The following is a 27,652-nucleotide window of genomic DNA, read 5'->3' on the forward strand; positions in this document are numbered from 1 at the left end:
GAGAAAGCAGAAAACAAGCAACTTGCGAAGACACAGGAAGCCATAATTTAAGGCACTTCACATTTGTGGATAAATGTTTCTTGATGGTTGTGAAGAATGGAAGGAGGAAAGAAACAGCAAATGTTAAAGAAGAAATTATACATTTTAAACAGCAAAGCTATGATTGTAGGACTCAATCATTGTCCAAAATACACCTATTGTTTTAAACCTATAAGTAAGTCTGAGGTAGACTGGCACAAAATATGATTGCATGTTCCAATTGCTGAGCCTTGGCTTAAGGAAAAATGAATTTTTATATGCAATCAGAATTTCTCCACTCTCCATTGACACGAAATCTTGTTCTATAAAGAACTTTAAAAAAAAAGAAAAAAACCAACAAAACAAAACAAGATTTCGTGTGTGTGACACGAAATCTTGTTATATAAAGAAACTTATTAGCTGCCCTGGCTACTATAATGTGATTCTGTCATTTCCACAGGTGAATGATATTCATTCATTTGTTCCACATTATTCACTGAATACCAACTATGTGCTAGGCACCGTATCAGGCCCTGGGGATCCTAGGGCACTCTTCCTGACCTTGAAGAGTTTCCATTCTCATGGGGAGGAGCATCCTAAGACTGTGGTAGGTAAGCTCCAAGGTACATAGAGTACACTGTGACATCAGAGAGAGGGTCATTGAACCCAACCTTGGGACTCACAGAAGTTCTAGAAATTAAATTGGGCTGAATATGAGTCGGGTGTAAGGCTCCCAAAGTAGATATAGAGTAGAATATCCATCACTATTTTTCAACTTAGAGGCAACTAACTTGCAATGTCTCAAAGATGAGCTAAAATCCAAAGTCTAGGGATGGAAAGAACCCAGGATCTTGTGAGACAATACATGGTGGCACCAGCCAGACCCGGGAGTTACCATGGTGGTTGGTCTGCCATGCTAAGGGCAACCCTCCATAGAAAACCTTGAAAATTCAGCCTGACTGAATTTGCATAAGTTGGCAACCTGGTAGATGAGGCATTTTTAGAGCTTTGCTGAAATGAATCTATGACTTAATGAAATGTTGGTATGAACTGGGCTATGCCTTGAAGGAGTCAACTGTGACAAGTTGACATGCGGAGGGTATGGAGGTATGGAAAAAGCTTCTTTTCTAGTGATGCTCAAGGCTTTCCAGGATCTGAGTAGAAGAATTGAAAAAGCAGGATTCAATACCCGACTTTCCCATTCACACATTCCTACACACACACTACTTCTTTTACTTCTCATTCATCCCTTTTCCCACTTCTACTCTTATGGGTTTTAGTCTTTTTCTTTTTTCTATTCCTTTTCCCGCCCCACCCCCCCACCCCGCGCCCCTGCCCCGAATCCCTGGCCCTTGTCTCAAGAGGACCATTTTGTTTTCCTGGTGGCCTTTGAAGAAGAAGGAGGCTGCTGCATCTGACTGAGACAGAACCAGATATGTCAACACTCAGCAACAACTAAGTGAATGTGCAAAGGAGTGACTAGATCATGTCAGGAAACCAACACATACTGGATGCTCTGGCAAATGGAATTGTCTGCTCCTTGTAAACATCCCCTTTCCATCTTCCCACCACATGCCAAATCTGAAGGAAGGAAAGCATGCAAAATTTGAGGTCCTCCGTCTTCCCGAGCTTTTACAAATACATCAGATTCATGCACACTGGCATCTTTCTAAAACACTACATGTACAGCAATTCCTGTTCGGTAGAGTTTTTTCCCTCCCTCTCCTGCTACCTTTGTCTCATTTGTTTCCACCAGGCCATTGTAGAAAAGTTCCCAGGGAAGATGACCCATTTCCCCAGGGACCCTAGTGGAAACCTGAGCACCTCATATCCCATTCTGTCTCTCTGTGTCTACTTGATTTGGCTTGGAAAGGTGGCATGGGGTTCCACCTGTACATTTTGGGGACACACCTCTGACTCAGCTTGCAGTTGCACATTTAGCCCGTGGAGTCATTTGGGGCATGCCAAGCATGTGCTAGCTTCACTTTTGGCTTTGTGAATCGATTCTCTAATGTCCTTGCTATGAAATTGAAATATGTTTCCCAGAAGCTGCATTTATAAATGCTAATTAGTTATTGATTCACATTATGATGATTTAGGCTTGTGTCATTTTTTACAATAAAAAAATTTGTACACAGTGCGTGTTAGATTTTAGCTATAAAACAGAAATCTATCCTTTTGATTAGTAACACTTTTATGATACCTCAACTCTTCTACTCTTATAATTGAAAAATTCTATTTCCTAATCATTTACTCCCCTCTCCTTTGCTGACTGATTGTTTTCTTTTCAGGAGCTTCTTGACCAGTACTCCAGCCATTGTGGTGACAATCTCTTTGATATTATCAGATATGGACCAGTTATTCATTATTTATATTTCTCCTGGCTTTCAATGATTACAGAGAAATGCTGTAGAATCTTCTGTTTTGAAAATTTGAAGGTGTCCCCTCCTTTTGGCAAAGGAATGAGCTAGAAGTTACTTACTCCATTGGTAGCATCCAGAACTAAGAACCTGGAGATCAGGGCTGGCTTCAGAGACAGTAATTTCTTTTTCAAAAACAAAAACAACAAAAAACAAAAAACAAACATATTTTAAGCTTTATTATGAGGGTCCTAAAATCATGGTATGTCACCATCTTGGGAAAACTCATTTTTTCCCCTTTTTCTATGAATTCTGCACAAGCTTCATTTTCTAAAAGATCTGATCTTAATCATCTTATGTTGGTAGGGCAGGGGGTGCCTGGATGGCTCAGTTGGTTAAGCAGCCAACTCCTGATCTTAGCTCAGGTCTCAATCTCAGGGTCATGAGTTCAAGCCCCACATTGGGCTTCACTTAAAAAAAATCTTCTATTGGTGGGATGAAATCTCCTCATGAAATGTACACATCTTTTGGAAGACAGATTACAAATCTGGGTGTCAGCTAGATCCAGGATTGGAGTTTGAGCTCTGCTGCCTGGTAACCTTGGGCAGGTGGCCCCTATTTGGATTTTGGTTTCCTACCTTATGAAGCAGGAGTCAATTACCTGCACTGACAGGTTGTGAAGATGGCACATGGGAGGGGCTCGACAAATTGGAGCCACTATTATTATCTCCCCATCCCATTTGCTACACCCTAACTCCCCAGAGTCAATCACCTATTTTTATCTTTTTGTCTATATCTGCCATGCACGGTCATATTGAGCAAGGCACTTACATTACATTACACTGAGCAAGGCACTCTTATATTATAAGAGAACTAGGATGGATATTAAATTAATTTCCTAGGGCTCAATTTGCAACAATTACACAGACTGAGTGGCTTTGAACAACAGAAATTTGCTCTCTCACGGTTCAGGAGGCTGGATATCTGAAATCAAGGAGCTGATAAGATCATGCTCTTCCTGAAGGTTTTAGGGAAGAATCCTTCCCAAGGATTCTGATAGGTTCAGCAGTCTTGTTCCTTGACGTGTGGGTACATTCTCTGTTTCTATTGTCATATGAGCCTACTTACCCATGTGCCTGTTTGTCTCCAAATCATCCTCTCTTCGTAAGGACACCAGTCATTGGATTCAGATGGGACCCTAAGACAGTGTGACCTCATCTTACCTTGACGACATGCGCAAATACTCTGTTTCCATATAAGGTCACATTCACAGTTTCTGGGTGAACATGAGATTTTAGGCAAACGTATTCAACCCATACATTATCGAGGGACATAGAGTTCAAGAATGAAATAATATCTGGAAACCAAACCATAACTAAACTGGAGTAAATGAATGCCATAATAGAAGCATGAGCAATGGTGGTGTTGAATGTATCTAACACAGTGATGGGTTGTTTCTTTGAAAAGGGAAGGAAATCATACTTGGATTCGAGTAAGTATGAAGTGTTTGTATTGGCTGTTGATTTTTTACGAGACCATGTTGGGATTAGAACAGGGTGCTCTGTGCCTTCTTGCACCTCTCCTTCCTGTGATGTCTGTCCCTCTCTGCTCCCCACCCTGCACCAGAGCATCTTGGTTCTGCTGAGAGCCACAACAGGATTTGCATTTACTTCTTCCTTCCAATGGAAAATATGGTTTTGTTTAGGGATTAGGGATTAAATGTGACATGGAACCAGATAGAGAAAACGTTATTTTCCCAGTGTTTCAGAGCTCAGAGGGAGGCAGCCCAGCTTCATGGAGCCTTGCTCAGGGAAGCATGCAGGGCTGATGTTTAGTAAGAAGATCTGTCTGCATGCTGGGGGTGGGGGGATTGTGCTGTGGGCAGTCACATGGGTGATGGCAGGAAGGGCAGCAGGGATGAGAGATCAGAACCATATCCATGACCCTGAATTCTTTGCTAAAATGACCAGCATCCTTAGGAGTCTGTTTTTATTGCCTTTCTGCTAGGAGCCAGTGGAAAGGCAGCATCTGCCCAAACACAGTGAGATACAGAATGGAGGAGCCTACAGAAGCAGGAGCAGAGGTAGGCATGGGGTCTCAGTCACGATCTCAGGGTGAAGGTGCTGATACTTGGAGCTGGCATCCTTAAAACTTCTCTGGGCAGGGAAGCCTGCACTGAGGACACAGAGGTCAGGTTTAAAGTAGTATATTACTCAACAAAAAACAGGCTCAGATCTATAGAGGCAGAGAACAAACTGATGGTTGCCAGAGGCGAGGGAGATAGGGGATGAGTAAAATGCGTGAAAGGGACTGGGAGACACAAGCTTCCAGCTCTGGAATGAATAAGTTACTAGAAGAAGAGGCACAGCACAGGGAATATAGTCAATGATACTGTGATAGTGCCATATGGCGACAGGAGGGAGCTACACTTTTGGTGAGCACAGCAGAACAGTATATACTGGTCAAAGCACTATCTTATACAGCTGAAACTAAGGTAACATTGTGATATTGTATGCCAACTACATTTTTTTAAAAGGGTGAAAAGACTTGTTAAAAAAAAATAAAAGATAAATAACTTGGGGGGCACCTGGATGGCTCAGTTGGTTAAGTGTCTGACTCCTGATTTCGGCTCAGGTCATGGTCTCAGGGTTGTGAGTTTGAGCCCTGTGCTGGGTAGGGAGTCTGCTTGAGACCCCCCCCATTTATCCCTCTGCCCTTCCCCCCAACCCCCGTGTCTCTCATTCTCTAAAAAAAATAAAAAATAACTTGGAATCTTCAAAAAAAAAAAAGAAAAAGTAGTGTGTTCAAATTTAGAAGGAAAACATCCTAGACCCTAATAGGTAAGAAAGACAACATATAACTTACATATAACTCTAGGGGAAGGACAAATAATGAGTGAGACTTAACAAAAATGCCTAAATGAGGATAAGTCATGAAATAGGGGAGGGGTCTCTAGAGGAGTTTACCTAAATCCCCAAGTTCAGGGAGACATTATCTCTAACAGCGAAAAAGGAGATAACCATAGAGCATCAGCTATACCCTGGGGACAGAGGTAACACCTTCCATCCCCTTCTCTCCTACAAAATCACCAACACAAGTGGCCCATGATCCAAAAGACAAATCCCATCCAAGTTCAGGCACTGTCAGTGATGCATGAGGGGTGAGGAGTATCTGGCCCATGGGAATGAAAGGTAATGCACCCTGGAGTCAGACTCCAAGTCAGGTCAGGGATGGGATTTAGTGTGTGACCAGGGGTGCAAGCAGGGATTCAGCTCTGAAAGAAAACTGGCAGGACCCCCAGAAGAGGGTCAGATCCCAGCTGCCTGGGAGGGGAGGTAGGCAGTGCCAAGGCACTGGGAAGCCCCAGGATGGGAAGAAGCCCCAAATGCCCACGTTTCCCAGGCAGCATGGATCTGACAGGCAGATGAGCTCCCTTTGCGGGAAGAGTCGGGAAGCTGCCATCTTCCCCTGACATCCTGTCAGGGACAGGATGACATGACATGCCATGTCGTCCTGTCCCTGACAGTATGAAAGACCGATACACTGAACTGATGTCCTGTAGGTGCTGTAACAAATTACCACAGACTTGATGGCTTAAAACAACAAAAACTTATTCTTACTTATTTCTGGAATCAGAAATCTAAAATCTAGGGATGGCTGGGTGGTTCAGTCAGTTAAGCATCTGCCTTCAGCTCAGGGCATGATCTCAGGGTCCTGGGACTGAGCCATGTGTTGGGCTCTTTGCCCAGTGGGGAGCCTGCTTCCCCCTCTCTCTGCCTGATGCCCCTCCTGCTTGTACTCTCTCTTTCACTCTCTCTCTCTCTCTCTCTCTCTCTCTCTCAAATAAATAAATAAATAAGTAATCTTAAAAAAAATTCTAAAAATCTAGGCACAAGCAGGGCCTAGCCTCTGATGGCTCTGTGAGTTCCTGTTTTCAGAAGACAAGATGAGGAATCAGGACAGTTTCAAAGAAGGAGAATGTTTTCCTGTATGCCTTAAACCCCAGAGGTTCAGAGCTAATTTTTTTAAAGATGACTTGACAACTTGTTCACCTTGGTTTCTGCCCTCAACAAGGGAGTAAACTTGACAGACAGAGACAGGTTAATTGAAATGTTCCCTCAGCCTGCAAGCTGCTTGGGCAAAGATGGTATCCTTATAAACCGCAGGGATGTTTAATAAGTTTCGTGTTTTGGGTTGTTTTTTTGTTGTTGTTGTTTTTGTTTTCCTCCACTGTCAAAAGGAACTCAAAGCTGAATGTTCTTATTTGTGGTATAAGGGCTGGTGATAAAGGCTCTCTTTTAGAATAAACACTTTTGTTTTGAATCCTAGGAATTCTATTTTTCTTTTTTTTTTTTTTTAAAGATTTTATTTATTTATTTGACAGAGATCACAAGTAGGCAGAGAGGCAGGCAGAGAGAGAGGAGGAAGCAGGTTCCCTGCTGAGCAGAGAGCCCGATGTGGGGCTCGATCCCAGGACCCTGGAATCATGACCTGAGCCGAAGGCAGAGGCTTTAACTCACTGAGCCACCCAGGCGCTCCAGAATTTTATTTTTCTAAATATTTATTTATTTAAGAGAGAGGAAGAGCAGTGGGAGGGGCAGAGGGACAGGGGGACAAACAGGCTCCTGGCTGAGCAGGGAGCCTGACACAGGGCTTCATCTCATGACTCTGAGATCAATACCTGAGCTGAAATCAAGAGTCAGACACTTAACCGACAGTCACCCAGGCACCCCTAGGAATTTTTATTTAAGTCTCAGATACTGGCCCATTTATATTTAGAAATCCATTTATACAAGTTATAATGGCAACAGCATCTCCTGGACTGAAAAGAGGAGTAGGCTTCTGGCCCAACACCATGGCTAAAGGGAGGAAAACAGGGAAACATGGCTAGAAAACATTTCTTATGTGTACGTTACAATCAAATCCCTCAGAATTTGTTGTGCATGGTTAATATTAATGTCTATAGCCTTTAAATTATTTTTTAAATGTCCTATATGACATAATCTTTTTTTTATAGGGGACTTAGAGAGATCTGTGGGATCATTAGTGCACCTGCAAGGAATGAGTCGTTCAGTACCTTGGTTTTACTAGATTGTATGTCCCACACCACAGGGGTTCAACAAATTTACCCCACTTTAAAAGAATATTTAAAAACATCTGTTCAAGTTTTGTTTAGGAAAGGAGAATGACGTATGTGACTGGGCAGAGGAGGGGCTGCTGGTGGCAGCATTAAGCCTTCTCTGGGCCATCATGAACAGTTCTGATCTGGCCCAAACTTGCATAAAAAGATTCTTCAAGCTCATCACAATTCCTCCCAAATAGCTGATCGTCTCTTTTTTGTTAGAAGAACCTGCCCATTGGGGCCAAAATGATTTCCTTCCTGGCATACAGAGAAGTAAATATATTCTTTTCATCTCTGTCTTCTTACATTTCAACTTTCTCCAGCACCTGCCCCTCCAGCCTAACCAATCTGGCTCTGTAAAACACAGCACTGTAGTCTTTAGTCTTCCCACAGTTAATAATGATGGATTGTATTACATCAAATTGTCAAAGATTATCAATAGTCTATTAATGCATTTTCATGCATTTTTCTTTGCCTGGATTGATGGTTAAGAAATACCTAGATTTGTTTCTTCTCTTTTACAAAATCAATGCCAACATTCATCTCATGATTAAAAATCACAGATGGGGCCATAGCAAGTCAAGTTTTTTAACCCTTCAGGTTTAGCCAGAAGGTTTGAGAACCTCCTATATATTGAGCATTATTCTAGGGCTGTATCCACATATAATTTCTTTAATGCTTTTCCTTGGGAGCTCCTCTTGTTCCTTGTATTTTTTTTTTTTTTAGATTTTATTTATTTATTGGACAGAGAGAGAGATCACAAGTAGGCAGAGAGGCAGGCAGAGAGAGGAGGAAGCAGGCTCCCCGCTGAGCAGAAAGCCTGATGTGGAGCTCGATCCCAGCACCCTGGGACCATGACCCGAGCCGAAGGCAGAGGCTTAACCCACTGAGCCATCCAGGCACCCCTTGTTCCTTGTATTTTAATCACAGAATCTATGACCCAATTTCTCTTATCTCTTATCACCTTTAGACTACTTCCTAGGTCTTGGTCTTGCCTTCTAAGAGGAGTGTGTGCCTTTCAGTATAAGAATAGTGTGTTCTGTGTGCCTCTATTCTATTCCCAAAGGTGCCTAGCAGATGATGGAGGAAAAGAAGAACTCAATACAGGCTTATTGAACACTTGACTAATGAATTTACCTGTGTCTTCTGTCAACTGTGAGCACCCACAGCCCAGTATTTGTAATGCAGATCTTAATTTTCACCTCCTTGAATTTTTGTCCCCATTCTCATTGGGGTTACATAAAATTGGGTGATAGGTAGAAAGGGCCAAAAAAGCCACTTGTGCATGATGAGTTTTCTCAGGTATAGTGTCTTCCTTACATAGAATCCCAAGGCAGGGAAGTATGACAAGGTGGAAATGTTAGCAAATTTGATGTTGGGAGAATAGAGATCTAGACTTGCCTCTTCAACAATTGTTCCATAACTTAATCTTTCTCCACCTCTTTATTCACAAAATTCAAATAATCATAGCACATCACCTGTCTTGTGTTCTTGAGATCTCAAGTAAAACAGATGTGCAAACATGTCAGGAAGAATAAACTGTAATATGGATCGGATAGGACCATTGTTCTTGAGGTTACTCAGACCAATTACACAATTTGACCTGATTGGCATCTAGTATCTTCCTTGAAGCTACTTTCCTCCTCCAGCTCATGCATACCCCTTTCGGTGCTACCCCCCACACCAACAAGCACGTCTGGGCAAGATTTTAGTGGTCATGGGCTCAGTGCATTCCCTGTTCTCAGTGGTAACACATTAGTCTTTAAATTAATTCTCCTTGGATTTAATATTTCTATTTTTTTTCTCCTATTGAACTCTGGTTTCACATTCTAGAGATTGAGTTTATCTCTTCCAACCTTTCCCTTTTCTAAAGTGAAAGAGAAAGGAGGAAGGCAAAAAAAGTACACCTTAATCACAGTTGGTAGTGGATCACTTTCTCTTTCTTGCAGGCAAGTAGCAATGAATTAGAGTCTCAGGGCTAAACCCACCTTGCTCTCCCAATCCACTGAGTACTTCTCTGCTTTCTTCCCTCCTCTTGGTGGAGTCAATCAGCCTGTGGTGAGCCTAGTGATGAAAGTGAGAGGAGTCCAAGAAGACCGTGATCTAGATAATTCTCCTTCATTTTCTGAAAGCAAGTCTTTAAAGACCAACCCCATCCACTGGCCCCTTCCCTTAACCTCAAATCCTCACAGCCCCAAGGGTCTAGCATTTGGTAAAGACTCAATAAAATAGTAAGCAATATTTAAACTAATTTTTAGAAAAATGAATATATTTAGAGGATCTTCCAGAGATATGCGGATATTGTAGAGAGAAAATTCCCCAGTGAAAAAAATGGGTCAGGAGAAGCATTTCAGACAGCGAGGGTTGGTTAGGGAGGAGATATTTTGTGTGTGTTGCCCATGTGTATTTGATGGGTATAACTTCGGATGCTTTTAGCTATAACAAACAGATAACCTGAACTCAAAGTGGCTTGAATAATCAGGAGATCAGGAAGTTTGCTTCCTTGCATAATAAGAAATCCAGCAGTGAATCAGGCTCCAAATCTGCTTCTTATGGTTCCCTCTGATCTGGTCTCCTTTGTGTGTTGACTTCATCCTCTTGGCATTAGCAAAACGGTCACAGCAGGTCCAGGCGTCAAATTCCAATAAACAATGCTAAGGGAAGAAATAATAAGCATAATCGGGCCACGCTCTGCCGGCGCCCTTTCGGGGCTCCCAAGGGCACAGAAAGTAAGTTTTCCAATTCCCACAAACAGCCTTCTAGACAGAAGTCAGACGAGAGCAGAGAGAGAGCTATAGGCTTAGCTTATGGAAAACCATACTGTTAAGGATTTTTATGCCACTTTCGTGTGCAGAACTCAAACTGGAAGATTTCTCTGAGCAAACTCCACTGGGCATTACCCACGCACAGCTGTGTGACCTTCACCTGAACCTTTGCCATTCTGCTGACTTGCCTTACAAGTACCACTTTGGGGCTGGGCTTCTCATATGCACACATGTTTCTGAAATCTGAAATCCTCTTTAAATTTGCTACTCAAGCCAAAACTGAGGATCCAGTATAAAAGCTTTCTATTCTCTTAACACGAGCCCTATTGAGGACTTGTTCTTTCAAATTGTTTGTCTACTTATGAGATCGGCAGCCACATTGTGTTCCTACATGACTTAACCACTTTGCATCAGCTGCACAACTGGCCCCCAATGACTGCAAAAGTTAGTCATTAATAGGCTAAGAAACAATTTCAATGGGACAACAGTCAATTTCGGGTCAGCAGGTGCATGTGGCCAAGCCCTTGTCTGTTCTTCCCAAGCAATCTCCACCTCTGTGCTTTTCCCAATTCTCCTCCATGGTGTTGGGCAGGACAATTTTCTAAAACACAGTTACAGTCACATCATTCACTCATCCCAAAGCCTTACGTCACTTCTCTGCACCAACGGATTAAGTGCAAAATAGCTACTGGCATTATCCTCTTTTTGCTAGTTTTCCTCCTGAAATCTCTGTCCTGTGGCATCTCCACACTGTGCCCCAGTCACACCAAAGCAGCAGCTGTTGCTCTGTGGAGTATGCACGCGCATCCACACCTCTGCGTGTGTGCGCTGCTCTGGCCAGACATTCCCCCATCCGCATCTCAGATCTGCTCCTTATCCTTGAGGCGACAGCTCTGAAGCTTTCTGTATTCTCATGGCCATCAATCCGTCAGCCCCTTTCCTGGGCCCCTGAGGGACTTTCAGGGACTCAAAGCCTGAACCATAGTTATTTATGTACATGTGTGTTCCCCTCACGACTATAGCGACTGTTGTGTCTTATTCACCATTGTGGGCATAGGACCCAGCACAGTGACCAGCGATGAGGAGCTGCCCAAAAAATATTTAATAAGAAAAAGAAGGAATGAGGATGGGAGGAAGGGAAGGAGAATGAAGGAATCTTCATTCATGTCAAGTCAACATGCTCTCCTAGACCCTAGTACTCTGTATCTTCCTCTCAAATCTTATCTTTGACCCAGAGTAATAATTAAGGCTAAAGGTACTGAGGATCGCCTGGGTGACTCAGTCGGTTAAGGGTCTGAGTCTTGGTTTCAGCTCAGGTCATGATCTCAGGGTCATGAGACTGAGCCCCTCATAGGGCTCCCTACTCACCAGGGAGTCTGCTTAGGATTCTCTCTCTCCCTCTCCCTCTGCTCCTTCCCCGTTCATGCTCTTTCTCTCTCTAAACTAAATAAATAAATAAAATCTTGGGGGAAAAAAAAAAGTCTAAAGGTAATGAGACAACCCAAAAGGCAGTATCTAGAGGGTGTCTAGCTGTCCCAGGCAGCTCTTCCAAAGCCAGCCTAAAGACAAGCAACAGACTTCTCTTCTCTGTGGAACAGAGGCTTCTTACTCAGTAAATGTTTTACTGAGAATCTCTTCTCAGGCGTCAAGGGTCACTGATATTTTTTAAAAGATGAACTCGACCCAGTCCTCAGTAGTCTCAGTCAAGTTCGGTTATCTCAGTCTTCTCCTCTGGATCCCTCAGACGCCAGATTCTTTCCTCACGTCGTTAACTCCCCCTGCTTGTTAGCTCTTGGTTGTTTCTGAGCTCCGGGTGTCACTGCTCAAGGTCTGGAGAACGCCCCTGTTTTCACACCACGCTGAACCTGAGTACAGAAGTCAAATGATCAGCCCCTTGTGACGGTTCTTTTTATTTATCCTCCCAAGCCTGCTTCTTCACGTGTTCTCTCTCTCTCTCTCTGCCCTTTCTCAGATGCCAGTTGTAGGTTTATTAGACCTTTTTACTGGTCCCACACCAAATGCACCCCCAGGCTCTTCCGTACTTTCCCATCCTTTCTGGTCCCACACGTCAGTCTGGATGTTTCCTCCTGACCTGTTGCCTAGCGCGCTCATCTTAGCCCCCACAACATCCTACCCGCAGCTCACCCTTTTAATACACACATTTCAGTGATTTATTTTTGAGTTCAAGAATTTTTATGTGATTCCTTTTCATAAGTTCTAGTTTTTTGGCTGAACTTCTCCCCTCCCCCCTCCCCATCCTCCACTTTTTACACTGCTTAATCTGTGTTTGATAACTTCAAAATCGACACCACTGTTCTGGTTATCACTGCTGCATAACAACCCACACCCTCCCCAAAAAAAGTAGTTGCACAAAGCATCCCCTTGGCTGGAATCATTTAGAAATATCTTCACTTGTGTCTGGCAATGGATGCTGGCTGTTGGCTAGAGCATCTTCAAATACTTTCTCAAAATGGCCTAGGCTTCCTGATGGTATGGCCATCCCAAGGCCTTACACTTCTTACACGGTATCGCTTTAGATGCTAAGCAGAGATCCAGGGTGGGTGGGGGGGGGGGGAGGGGAAAAGTGTGGGGAGAGCAAGCAGAAGGTTACTGCGGCAAAGTGAAATTTCAGCATCTGAAATGCCAATGTTTAAACATGGTAAGGACATATGGGAATTCATCCACCCCCGCCAAGCTGCAAAATAGCAGAAGATTGTATTATAATGATAATTACATATTATGATACCATGATAATTAACATGTTTGAGAGATTTGTTGAGTGCTATCAAGTCTAACATTTCTTCAAAATATCTACTATCATTACCCTCACCTTATAGATGGGAAAACTGAGGCCAGAAAGGTTCAGAAGCTTGGCCAAGGGCACCCAGCAAGTGGCAGAGCCTGAATTCAAACCCAGGCGGTTATACGCCGGAGGCCACTCCTCAAAACTCTGTTATGTAAGACACAATGGCCAGATGTACACGGTCTCCCATTTTCTGTGCATATCCTGGCTAAACGCCAATGGCAGAAGTTAATGAGAGCAAAATGCAGTCATTATGTTTAGACAGGAGAGGTCGGATAGAAGCCAGGCTTCAGCATCATTTATCAACATCAAGGGCCTCAGCAGATGTTGCAGTGGGAAGAGACTGGGTTTGAATTTGGATTACTCACAAGATCTGGTTTAGGTCTAGGCTCCATCATTGCTTCTGCGTGAGCCTCAACACACCATTTAACCTCTAGGTATAGTTTTTGCATTCTAAAATGAAGATCCTAGCACTTTAACTGAATGACGGACTTATCTTCAAGGCTGTGGGGTTGGAGGGATAGAGAGTGAGCGAACAGACAGGTCCGTCACTGCTGGGACAGACGAGAGAGGTGGCAGCAACCAGTCAGAGGAAGACAACATTCAGACCAGACCTCTCTGACCACGGACGATACCAAAATAGGAAATTTAGTGACTTGTATGAGAAGAGGGTGCAAGAGCCACAAGCACCTCCCACACAGGGGCCAAGGACAAAATGACAATGGGGCACGTTAACCTGCTCTTCCCCTTCCAGGGCCAAGGGCCAAAAGTGGGCTTCCCTTCCCCTCCCAACCCACCCCTCCTCCCACGACCTGGTCCTCAGGGTGGGGGCTGCAGCAGTCCCCGGTGGAGAGTGGGAGAGAATGAAGCAGCCAGAAGGGACAGGAGAGGGGAGGCAGAGGCAGGTGGGACCCTGGGTCAGCGGACACTCCAGGCTCCAGTGCAGGCTCCGATGATCCACCAACCGTCAGCTGTAAAACAAAATAATTAAAAGATACAATTACTAAGACTTTACAGTTTGTACAGGCAGAGCCTTGATCCCCAGGCCCAGGCAGGCTGAGGGCAGGGCCCCATGAGACCATGCTGCTCTCGGGCCCCCTGCAAGACCGGCTTGGCTGCTGGGGGTGGGCTTGGTGCAGCCTCCGACCTGTTCTAAAGCAGCATTCAAGCCAAGTCTTAGTGTACAAACAACGTTGATTAGGTTACCAGCCTCCCAACTTCTGTTCAGCCTCCTTGTCCCTCCCTTTGTAGGGAGACCTGGATATTCTTTCCATGCCTTGCTTTTTGCTGACCACTACCCTTTTGGGAGGAAGTGTTTGGCGCTGATGTTCTAGGGCTGAAGGCATTATGCTAAATGAAAATAAACACTAATAAATCCTGCCTTAGGCACTGGGGTCACATGCTGGCTTTAGGGAGCCATTTACAATCTGTCTGTTTTTTCTACCGAGGGTTGCAGTGGCAAAGTAACATTATTCAGGTGCCACTGTGTTTGATGTGCGTTTTATTAGACACAGGATGGCTGAAAAACATTAGCCTCTAGTCAGCTTTAACTCCCGTGCTGCCATCCAGCTGTTGGTAACTTCCCCTTCAGGGAGTGCCTCGTTTAGACAGGTCCATTTTTTAATTAAAAAAACATTTTTAGTCCTGATTTATTGTTAAAAATGGTTCCTCAAAATAAATTTCCATAGAAGTGGGTTGCATTTTTCCAGTCATAAGAAGAAACTTGTGTTTGACTATAGGTGCAGCAAATGAGACATAATATAGTTTAGAAGCACAGACACATTGTATCTTGCATGAAACTGCGTGGTTACCTTTAACAGAACTGTGAGCTTCCACAGTTTAAATTCTGTAAATATTGCCTAAGAGTAATTTCTTATGCATTATATATTTTATCTAAAATTACAAAGTTGGCTATGAGCTATATTATATAAATTCTTAATTAATAGAACTGGGGAGGTTCATTTTATTTTTTTCTTTGTTGATATTATTAACATAGAACATATGTAAGCTTTAGGTACACAATATGATGATTTCATACAGATGCATATTGTGATTTGATTACTAAGACTATTTTAATTAATAAAATTACTTGGATAATTCAAATATGTTTTAAAAATTACACAGTCAAGGAGTGCCTGGGTGGCTCAGTCAGTTGAGTGACCAACTCTTGGTTTTGGCTCAGGTCATGATCTCAGCATCCTAGGATGAGGCCCTGCCTTGGGTTCTGTGCTCAGCATGGAGTCTGCTGGATATTATCTCCCTCTCCCTGTGTTCCCCCCACCCACCACTCCCAACCAGCTCATGCTCTCTCTGTCTCTTTCTAAAATAAAAATAAATAAAATCTTTTAAAAAATATTATTAAAAAATTACTCCATCAAAATACATAAAGTTCTTTAAAAAGTCAATATCCTTTGACAGAGAGATTCTAGCCTGGAGTAATCAAAAGGGAAGATAAACATACATGTAAAAAAAAAGATAGTTACCAAAGAATCATTATTTACAAAAAAAAAAAAAGAAAAGAAAAGAAAAGAAAGAATCGTTATTTACAACTGCAAAACACAGGAAATAACTTAGTTATCCAACAGAAGAATGATTATGGTATAATCATTATACTGATTGATTATGGTATTGATTGATTATGGTATAATCATAATAATGATGGTATTAGAAAAACAATATAGTCTCAAGGTTAAGAATAGGCTTTGGAGACAACTAGATCTGAGTGTGAAATGGGGCTGGCTTGCTAATTTTGTGACCTGGAGTAATCAGTTTTCTCATCTAATGTGTTATTTAGCTATTGCTAAATAAAAAACTGCCCCCAAACTCAGTCGCTTAAAACAGCACTCATTAATTATCATAGCTCCCATGAGTGCAGGTTGGCTGGGGTTGGCCCTGTGGAGACCAGAGTGGGGGTGGGCTGGGCTGGGTGCCTCTGCTCCTCCCTGGAGGTCCGTGTGCCCAGTGGTGGCCCCGCCCCAGGAGTCTCTCATCCTTGCTTATCCTAGTGGGAGAGACAAGCTGGTACTTTATGTGGTGCTAGAAGAGTCCCAAGAGGGAAACATGAAAACTCGTAAGACAAGGTTGCACTGTAATTTCCACCTCACTCTTTTGTCTAAAGTGAATCACACTGACCAAATCTCAAGTCAAGATGTAAAAAAATACCACACAGCTAAGATTAGGATTCCACAGCAGGGATTCTCAACCTTTGCACTACTGACCTTTTGGACCAGATAGTTCTTTCTTAGGAGGGGCTGGCCTATGAATTGTTAGATGTTTAGCAGTGAGCAACCCTGGCCTCTACAACCTAGCTGTTAGCAACACATCCATAATTGTGACAGCTGAAAATGTCTCCAGACTGCCAAATGTTCCCTAGGGGGCAAAATTGGTCCCTGGTTGAGAACCACTACTCTATAGGGAGGGATGAAGAGTTGGGTATAGTAATTAAGTCTGTCACTTTGAGGGTTATAATACTGCTGACCTTATTTGATTTTTCAAATGATTAGGTTTTTCAGTGATTAGGTTCAATTGCTGCTACTTTCATAAGTACTTAAGAATACAACTTCTGCTCATTTATAGCCGTATAATGTGGTCATTTGAAGATTTTTGAAGGATTTCTAATATCATAAAAAAATGTTTAAAAGTTTTTAAGTAAAAAAGATAGGATCTAAAACGATATAGGCATCGAGAAAATAAGTGTGTGGGGATGCCTGGGTGGCTCAGTTGTTAAGAGTCTACCTTCCCCTGAGGTCATGTTCTCAGGGTCCGGGGATCCAGTCCCACATTGGGCTCCCTGCTCAGCAGGAAGTCTGCTACTCCCTTTCCCACTCCCCCTGCTTGTATTCCCTTTCTCACTGTGTCTTTCTCTGTCAAATAAATAAATAAAATCTTAAATAAATTTATGTTGTGTATGTCCGTGTGCAAACTTGTTCTCTGATTTAAAAAATAAATACAATCTCATTATGAGAAATTTAGGTGGAAAAAAAACAAATATAAATAAAATGAGAAATCACTCCAAATTACACCACAATAGAAAAATCACCTTTTAATGGTTTATTGTCCAACTGTTCTTCTTCCTGAGTATTTATACTTACATTCATATTCATATTATTTACACACTTTCTTTCTTTCTTTTAAGATTCTCCAACCTGACTCTTCTCTCCTCCCAAAACATTTCTTTTGAAGAAGAAGAGCCCTTCAAAAAATCACTCTATTTGGCTTGGTCTTTCAGTGAAAGTATTATACACAGATGGTCAGTAAATATGTGTAGTTCAGGATTTCATTTTTTGTAGTAAAAAATCTCTTCTGAAAGCAAGAACATGTTAAATTGGGGAAGATTTTTAAAATATAAAAGTATTAGGTATTGGGGCACCTGGGTGGCTCAGTGGGTTAAAGCCTCTGCCTTCAGCTTGGGTCATGATCCCAGAGTCCTGGGATTGAGCCCCGAGTCAGGCTCTCTGCTCAGCAGGGAGCCTGCTTCCCTCTCTCTCTCTCTGCCTGCCTCTCTGTTTACTTGTGATCTCTCTCTGTCAAATAAATAAATAAAATCTTAAAAAATAATTAGGTATTAGAAGTTATGTGGGGAGGCAGATTCATATCCTGCAGCTGGAATTACAAACTCCTGCAATCTTTCTAGAGGGCAATTAGTCCTTTAAAGTGTTCACATATAACATTTCCATTTCTAAGTATATCTCTCTTAATTAAATCATCCAGAGATGTATATGAAAATTGTTCAATAAAGATGTTCTCAATCTGTTTTGTAATGCTATATTTTGGGGTCTTTTGTAATAGTAGCTTAGTCTGAATCATAACAAAACATAATTTGGTATCAGAAGTAGTATCCTGCAGGGGTAACAAAAATGTAAATTCTATCACTTTAATAAGTATGTGATTTTTTAACAATTGTATTAGAATCAATTGTGCTTAAAATTGATCCTTTAACAGTCATGGGATAGGCAGCAAGGAAACGTTTGAGAAGCTGGAGACTTTTATCAAATCACAGCACATTTGGCAAAACTGGTCTCTGTGAGGGGCGCCTGGGTGGCTCAGTCGGTTAAGCGTCTGCCTTTGGCTCAGGTCATGATCCCAGGATCCTGGGAGAGAGTCCCTCATCAGGATCCCTGCTCAGTGGAGAGCCTGTGTCTCCCTCTCACTCTGCCCTTCCCTCTGGCCATGCTCTCTCTCTCTCAAATAAATTTTTAAAAAAAATCTTAAAACAAAACAAAACTGGTGCCTGTAATACTTTGAAGGTAGTTTACACACTTACCAGGCCTCAAGCTCTGGGGGAAACAGTGACACAAAATTAGTATGTTGATTTCTGTCAGCTGCTCCTTGGTGCTTTTAGTAGGCAATGAAAAAGAGAGAGGTGAAGTCTGGCAAGAATTTTGTCAGCTTCTCGATGGAGACGAAAGGGAAAAGGGCTCAGATGGGGATGTCCCCTGTATGGGGGGACCACAGTCTGAACTGACTAGCAGTCCCTTAGACCTCGTGGAGCTGGGAAACTGAACTGTTTCAGTACCATAAACAGAAAGCAATAATACTGGGTCTATGACCTTTCTCCAGGGCTTGCTGTTATTGGAACCCTAGGAGGCAATCCTCAGGCAAATACAGAATTAGGCATATTGTCTACTCATCCAACCCTGTTATTTTCAATGGCCTCCAAGTTGCTACTGAGTTAGAGAGGAAATAGTCCTAGTCGAGAGATGAGTAAACAAATGAGTGCTCATACACTTAAGATTTATGCAGAAAATATCTTTGGTTATCCTGACATGTTTATGGAAATGACTGGTAGCAAGTAGTCCAGAAAATGGCTAAGAACTTTGAAAGTACTATGTGATCAAAGAAACCACAAACCTGGCCTGCAAAAGCTTGTAATTTTCTGATCCCCAAAGCAACCCCCCGGGGAAAGTCGTGCATCCCCAAGGAAGACAGGCTCTCCCACACTCGCTGTAGCTGTGGCCACAGAACTTAATAGACAAGCAGAGTCTCTGAGAGGTCACTGGACAAAGGAACTTCTCCCAGAGAGGGGAACCGGTTGGTGTCTGTCGGCCAATGAATTTTTGTCATTCGCCGTGGCAGACTTGTCATAGTTCCTTCCCAGTGAGATGTCATCACTCTTAAGGACGATAACCATTCTGCGTCCCATTCACCCTTTTTTCCAAAAGAGGAGTTTTTATAGCAGCTCTGTTTCTTTGACTGAAGAGTAATTATGCAGAAGAAGCCGGAAAACCTGCCTGTTAGTTTAAACGTCTCCAGACTGGGGCACCTTCAACCCTGATGGAAAAGACTTGAGGTCACCCAGAACTCTTAAACTTTGAGTTGGATTTAATAACTGGAAGCCTGTTTAGGCTATTTCCTTGGGGGCAGGAGTATATTCTTAGGGCACAGATTTGTAGCTGGGGGACTTGAGACAGAGGCTGGAACTGTCCTCAGTATTCAGTCCTCCTGGCACTCAGTAAAATCTCTCTCATGTTGTGGTTTTGCAAGCGCTGTGGCTGGGCAATGGGTGACCAGCATTTCCCAGCCTACCTTCTAACTAAGTGTAGCCATGTGGTTAAATTTTGGCAAATGACATGTGGACAGAAGAGAAGTGCGCCACTCCTGGGGCCTTCCATCCACTCTGTCTCTCCTTCCCTTTGGCTGGAATGGGATGGGGGCTGTCAGGCCTGCCTCACCCACCTGGACTAGGGAGCAGTTTCCCTAGGGCTGGGCACAGCCTGGCTCCCCAAGAACGTCTGTCCACCTCTGCATTTATCCATGAGGGAGAAGAAAGCTTATATCTTGATGGAACCACTATAGTTCGGGGTCTTTTTGTACAGTACTTTCAATCTACCCTAAAAACTCAATTGGTCAGGGGGCGCCTGGGTGGCTCAGTGGGTTAAGCCGCTGCCTTCGGCTCAGGTCATGATCTCAGGGTCCTGGGATCGAGTCCCACATCGGGCTCTCTGCTCAGCGGAGAGCCTGCTTCCCTCTCACTCTCTGCCTGCCTCTCTACCTACTTGTGATCTCTCTCTGTCAAATAAATAAATAAAATCTTAAAAAAAAAAACTCAATTGCTCAGGTAAAAACACAACAAAACAAAATAATAAGCGCATAGTGAACTCGAAAAAAATTATTTAGGTATATTTTTAAAAGTTATTAATTTGACAGAGAGAGATCACAAGTAGGCAGAGAGGCAGGCTGAGAGAGATGGGGAAGCAGGCTCCCAGCTGAGCAAAAAGCATGATGCAGGTCTTGATCCCAGGACCCTGAGATCATGACCTGAGCCAAAGGCAAAGGCTTAACCCACTGAGTCACCCAGGTACCCCACGAACTCAAAAGTTTTTAAGAGGCATGTGTGCATAGAAAAAACCTGAAAAGCTGAGTACTGAAACATGTATTTCTGAATAGTGTTATTATGAATAGTTGTATTTTCTTCTTTGTGTCTTTCCATATTTTCCACTTTTTTACTTTGCATATATATGATTTTTATAATGAAGGCACCAATATGTACTATTTTCTTTTAAAGATAAATAAGCATGGATTCCTCATTTTTCTTCCTCACATTTAACTGTTAATATGTTGCCTAATAGCCACAGTTTTTTTCAAAGCCAGGAGCATTAGACCACATAAATGTCTGAGGAAGCTCTAACTGCTTTTCCTTATCTTTAAATGCCATAAGACCTGTTCAACACGTGCTGGACATCTATCAAAATACTTCACATTTCATGGAAAACTAGAAGAATAATTACCAGGGGAGGCCTTCTTACAGCTGCTAAAGCACACCAAGACCAGCCAAGTGGGCAGTTACAGGAGGAGAAATGGCCTCTTGGAGAACTTGCTTACATTTTCTCCCTCTATAAGAAGCTTCTTTGGCAAGCATGCTTTTTACATTTTATATGAGGCTGTTATGATTAATTTTAAAAACAGTTACCATAATCTGCTCAAAATCCTCTTCTTCTCTCCCTATATCCAACCATCCAAAGGATAAATCTTCCTTTCTAGGCCAAGTCTAATGACTCACAGACCCTTCATGATCTGAAAAATGCCTATATTCCCAATCTCCTCTCCAGACATGATTCCCTCCCCCCTCCACCCCTGCAAACACACCCTTTCTGGCACTCCATAATTCAGCTCACTGAATGTCTTTTTTCATGAATAGACCTTAATTTTTAGAGCAATTGTAGGTTTACAGAAAAATTGAGCAGAGTTCCCATATACACCTAACTGCTACCCCAACACATAGTTTCTCCTGTTATTAACATTTTGCCTTATTGTGGTTCACTTTTGTGATTGATGAGCCAATTTTGATATGTTGTCATTAATTAAAGTCTACAGTTTACATTAGGGTTTGCTGTTCATGTTGTATATTCTATGGGTTTTGGAAAATGTACAAAAACATGTATCCACCATTAAATTACTATATGAAATAGATTCACTGACCTAAGAATCCTCTCATTCAACCTTCCCTTCCCTTGAGCTCCTGGCAACCAATGACCTTTTACTATCATCATATTTTCGCCTTTTTCAGAATGTCCCATAGTTAGAACATACGCTATGTTGCTTCTTTGGCTTAGTGTTATGAATTTAAGGTTCTTCCAAGTCTTTTCATGGCTTGTCAGTGGGTTTCTTTTTGTTTATTTATTCATTTGTGTATTCATCTATTTGTTTATTTATTTACCAGAGTGTGGGTATACCAGAGTGTCCTTATCTATTCTCCTGTTGAAAGACATTTGGTTCCTTTTTAGTTTTGGTGATAATGAATAAAGCTACTATAAACATTCATGTGTAGGTTTCTTGCATCAATATTTTTACCTACTGAATATCTTTTATCTTCTCAAATGTCATTTAGTTAGATCCCTTATCTTTGGTTCTCCAAATATGCTGTTCTGATATCCTAGAACATGCTTCCATCTTTTGCAACCTTGGTAACGCTTATTCAGTCATTAGGTTGCAACCAAGAGATCATTTCTCCCAAGAAGTCTGCCCTAATCCCTTGACCTTCCCACCTTCCAGGGGTTACGTATGTCTCCTCTGTGCTTCTGCAATATTCTATTCTACTCTTAGCATCACATCACGTATTGTCCTAAACTCTCTATTTCTATCCTGCATTAAACTCTGGGCTCAGGGAGGTCAGTGACCAGATATGCCTTCCTTATCATCAAATCTCAGCCATATAGCTGAGCCCTTGACATGTAGTAGTTGCTCAGTAAATATCTGTCAAATAAACAGCCACTTGGCTTGCATTGCCTAATCTCACAGGAATATTATACATATATAATATACAATATTATAGTAATGTATGTAATAATATATTTAATGTATGTATTACAATATTATAGTATGGTATATTTTCATATATGTCAGCATTACATATATATTACACATAGGAGTAACATATATTATAAAATACATGTAAAACACAATATATTTATAAAATGCTATTTATTATAAAATAAGGGCATTTTATGTTGTTTGGGAACTGTTCTGAAGTCATCATGATCCTTATTTCTTTTATATTTCTTCCATCCTACATCCAGAGGCTTTGTACACATAAAGGATTGAATACTGTTGTTAACTAACCAAGAGTTGTTGGTACTTTCTAATTTTTTTATACAAAAATAATCCAGAATAGCTGTTCAGAATATCTGTTCTCAGAATCATTTCACCCACTGAACATTTTTATTGTCTTTGATCACCACCCCAAACCCAGAGATGTTCTCACACCTAGGAATGCCTTCACCCTTAGGTTATAATAGAATTGCTATCACTTACTGCGCTAGTTACCTTCAAAGGAACGCCGTATGTATTATTAGTAATCCACTATGTTCATAAAGATCCCTGAAAAGCTAGGGAAACAGGCTGGTCCTTGTTTATAAATGTAGAAGAGAAAAATCCTAAAGTTTTAAAAATTCAAGTTATTTAAATATGAACAGTTCACCCAGTTGTCAGGGATTTACTTGGACTCACCTAGCTACGAAGAGATGATCACAATGAGTGACACAGGGCATGAGAGCTTTGGCTGGTAGAACCCATCACACTTCATTCATTCTCTCACTTGATCAGTTATGCATCCTTTTGAAAACGTACTCTACTGTCAGACATCACACTTGACTCTAACTCCTATTACAATTCTACTAGGTAGACATTATTTCTTCTATTTTTTTTTCAGATATAGAAATGGCATCTCAGAGACATTAAATAATTATAATGTCACAAAACCATCCAGGTTCCAAGAATTTCAAGGTTCTATAATTTAAAGGGCTATACTGTCTTTAAGTCTTCACCATCCCACTGTGTTGTGCTGCCTCAAAGGACATTATTCAGGTCATAATCTCAGGATCATGGGATCAGGTTCTGCACCTAGTGGGGGAATCTGCTTGAGATTTCCTCTTTCCCTCTTCTTCTCCGCTGCTCTCTCTCTGACAATAAATAATAAATAAATCCTAAAAATAGACATCATTCAATCTTCAATAACATCATGTATCTCATCATGAACTGTAAATCATGGCTAGGATGAAGAGTGAAAGGGGGATGCCAAAGCAATGAAGGTATTTCTTACTCTCTTCATGAATTGACCAAATGGTTCAATAGCTAGAAGTCACACACAGAAATGTCTTGCCTCTCCACTAAGCCAACTCAGCTATTAAACTTGGGCTTTTTGCATTTGTTTAGTAAGACCGTTGTTTTGATGAGGATCATTTTCACGTGTTGTTTGCCCTACAACACAAGGAGCAGGGCTCCCCTGGCTTAGTTCCAGCTGAACCTCAGACCAGTGGTTTTCATTTGGTCTGCAGGAGCACACTCCTACATTCTTAGGTAGGTGGTCAAATTTTATCAACCTTTTGTTAAAAAAATGTTTTGTGACAACTAAAAACATACCCTGTCGCAATGAGGACTATCGGTGGCTACACATTGGGCAGAGCATAATTTACTCTGGACTTACAGGAGTAAATTTAATTTACTCCTTATAATTTACAAGGTACAACAGAACAAGGCAACATCAGAGAGAGCCCAGTGCTTCTCGGAGTATGTGTGAATTTGTTCTCTTGGGCAGGGCAGCAACTGTTCTGTTTAGACAATGACTGACCCAAGCCAGGTGAATGGTAGGGTAACTGTGGGTACTCTCATTGGAATCTGTGACACATGGAAATAATCTAGTCTTGATACCTAAGTGACTTCCGACTTAATTTGTACAGTTTTAAATCTTAAAATGCCTTCAAGTTCCCTCCAAAAATTCTGTTATTTGAAAAAATAGGTCACCAACACAAGAGAAGTGGAAAGTTATTGTTTCAGCCTGACAAAAAAGACAAAGCTTTATGCTGATTTGGAATATGGATTTTGGAGTCAGCTCAGATCTGCCTCGCTTGCAACTACTTTCTACACTGTGCACCGGTGTCATCAACACCCTCTGTGTTGCTGTGCGGATTAAATGACATAATGCACATAAAGCATTTCGTAACACAGCTGGCAAATAGTAAATGGCAGTTCTCAAACAGGATGGATTACTGAGTGAGTGAGGAATGAATGAAATGGGACGCAGTTATGCAAAAGCTCAAAAGCACTGGGAAGTTCTCTTTAGGCCTTGAAAACTCTGGTCTAGCTTGTGATCATCTCTTCCCAACTAAACGAGTTCAAGCAAATCACTGAACACTTTAGGATTCTTCTTTTCGACATTTAGAGACAAGGACCATGCTGTTTCTCTGGATCTCCCAGAATCTTTACGAGCAAAGCGGACCACTACTACCACAAACTGAATTCCTGTGAAGGTATCTTACAAGAACGAAAATGTCTACAAGATTTCTCCTTAATGGCAGGAAAGAAAACTGGGAATTCCCTGTACTGCACGCCACACATCAGCCCGAAGCACTGTGTCTTTGACGAGAGAAAGCTGCAGGGTGTAAACGTTCTGTGTGAGCCACTTGCATGCACGTCTAGAAATTCCAAGCAGAGAATAAACTTCTCACATGTGGTCCCTACTCTTTCATCAATAATTTTTGCTTTGGCCCTGTCAGACTCAATGGCCTAGCTGTAAGTGTAGCTTTGCAGGCAAGCTAGTTCTGGTTCAAGTAGCAATAAATCACTGATAAGCATAAGGGAACTCAGTTTTCTTCCCAGAGCCTGGTCTCAAATCATGTCTGAGCACACACCCCCAACCTGGCATCTTTTAGCTGACTGCCCAAAAAAGGAATATACCAGAAAGTCAATTGGCCTTTGACCTACACCCAGTGATGAAATCTCTGCCTCTAATAACTTTCATTTGAAGCTTGAAGAAGAAAATAAATGTGAACAGAAAATACAATAACATAAAGATTGACCATGCAAGAGAATTCCTTCTCGACTATCTTTAATAGTTCATCAATCTCTCGCCACATGCCCACTATTCAGAGCAAGAAAACTACAGATTGCAACTTCAGGTTCAGTGCTTCCGGCTTCTTGTTTACAGGGGCAGAAGAGAACTGAAGAGGCCAAGCAACCACCCCCATTAGACAAAGGTTTATACAGACTACAGAAAAATTATTCACATCATGAGTTATTCACTGGTACATTCCAGACCCTAGAAAGGCTTTGTTCCCTGCTCTTGGCCAGTCTCCTTTTTTTTCCCCCCATTACTAGTGATGAGCTTAAAAAAGAGAGCGACACTTTCTAATACAACTCAATTATATTAGAAAAAAGTCTTCAAGACAAACTTGCTCAAATCATAAGTCAATTCAACTGATAGATGAGATTTGGGTGGCTGCTCTCTCCCCTTTCCCTGATCAATTGTCACTGGAATTGACAGAATAAAGTCTGTGCAAGTCACAGAGCTCGGGAGAGGGTGAAGCCAGACACTTCCTGCAAGTTTGCCGGTGTGGGACAAGCTGAAGAATATGGTACCTTGGGTGACAGTGTCTCATGTCCCAAGAACTGTTCCCTTCAGGACATGACCATCTTTGACCTACAGAACAGCAGCTGCTTGTCTGACAATCTTTGTGCCCATTCCTGCTTATCCCAGTCCCCTGCCCAATAGATCACGTCCCTGTGGCTAAACACAAGCCCCCACCTGCCTAGTAAATTCTCACTGGCTGGGCAGTTGACAGCAGGAGAAGAAACTTTGAAGGTGGCATAAAACTCAGGTTTCGGTCTGACTTCCGTTCCTCACTACCTGGATGGCCTAAAAGCATCCAGTTGTTCGAGATTTATTTCTTACTCTGCAGAATAGGAGATAATCCTTGCTCCGCCCAGCTCATGAGATTGTGAGAAATAAGTGAAACAATGGTTTTTATGTGCTTTGTGGATGCCAAGAGCTGTAGAATGGAAAGGGCAGTGGAGATGCTGAGTTACTGAGAACATATGCTCTATCAATTTTCAGGACATCACAGACTAGAGATGTGGAACACTTCTGTGCCCCTGCTTGCTCATTTCCACAGCAGAGAATGACTGGTTTTTCATCAGATTGTTTTCCTTTTTCTCCTGGGCACACAGCTAGACTACATTTTCCATCCGCCCTTGCTCTTAGAGGTAGCTATCTGAGTAAATTCTGGCCAGTGGAATACAGATGGAAGTGATGTATACTACTTCTGGGCTTGACCTTTAAATATTTCCTAGCACAAGCCTCCACTCTCAGCTCATGGTGCTCCTGGAGTCTTAGTAAATTTTTTATGCTACTTCTTGGCTGAAGAAATATGTAACAGTTCCAGTTATAAAGTGGCTAGGCCCAAGCAACTTAATAAATATTTACGTCTTCATAACTTCATGATGTTGGAAAAAATAGTATACCTGAATTCAAAGCCAAATAATATTAATTCTTAATTATTTTTTGTATTAATTAGTACAAATATAAATAATGTATTTTAATTATATATACCTGTATATGTATATAATTAATGTATGTTAATACTTAATTATGGTTACTTACTAATGGAATGTGTATGCCTGTTTGGGCACTGCGTATCTTCTTAAACCTGAGAATCAGAGTAACACGACGATGCTCATTTCCTGTTGCACATTGATTTTCATATGGTACTTGGTTTTTATTATAGCAATGGCTGAAAACCTAGATTGAAAAAGGAATAGCATTGTCAGTGACATCAGCATCATGAGGTCATAAGACGTTCCTCTTTTTATTCCTCCCCTTTTAACAACAAAACAGACAACAAAACAGACAGAAGTGCCTTTGTGGGTGTTGTGGGACCTAGCACCATATGCCTAGGAATGTGGGAGGAGTCTCATCTATCTCTGCATTTAAGTTTAGCAGACAGGCCACCCTATAGGCTGAAGCCAGCAAAACTACCCAGATCCCTCTTGCTGCAGTCAGTAAAGAACCGGAGGGGTGCTGACCTGCGCAGATACACAGAAATCCAGCCATCCAAAGGTACAGCAAGACATTCAAGGAAAACAATATATGAATTTAGTCACAGCAAAGGTTTTGGCACAAGGAAGTTTACCAGTCCCCCTCACCCAAGGCAACACTGAACACGGGTGATTTATCTGGTAATAATGACCCCTCCTCCAAGGGGGAAGGATAGTTGTAAGTGACTAGTTACCCCAGCTATGCTGGTCAGGGCTGGAGAAATCCGTTTCTCTCCAGTAGCACCCAGAGTCCTGAGGCAGGAACTCCGGGGGTGGG

At 42.0% G+C, this 27,652-nt stretch overlaps 1 long non-coding RNA gene across 4 annotated transcripts; it reads right to left on the reverse strand.

Annotated features, from left to right (window-relative positions):
- Positions 1-27,652, reverse strand: LOC116574303. 4 transcript variants are annotated; one of them, XR_004279208.1, is made up of 6 exons: positions 27,570-27,652; positions 26,942-27,079; positions 9,955-10,154; positions 9,489-9,564; positions 2,501-2,563; positions 1-79 (listed from the first exon to the last, which is right to left on the reverse strand). It is a non-coding gene; the product is annotated as an uncharacterized LOC116574303 (long non-coding RNA). The 4 variants fall into 4 exon arrangements; XR_004279207.1 differs by lacking the exons at positions 1-79; positions 2,501-2,563; positions 9,489-9,564; positions 9,955-10,154 and adding exons at positions 11,676-11,703; positions 11,875-12,130; XR_004279206.1 differs by lacking the exons at positions 1-79; positions 2,501-2,563 and having other exon boundaries at positions 9,164-10,154.

The sequence above is a fragment of the Mustela erminea genome, chromosome 15 (genome assembly GCF_009829155.1).
Source record: "Mustela erminea isolate mMusErm1 chromosome 15, mMusErm1.Pri, whole genome shotgun sequence".
Taxonomy (NCBI): Eukaryota; Metazoa; Chordata; class Mammalia; order Carnivora; family Mustelidae; genus Mustela; species Mustela erminea.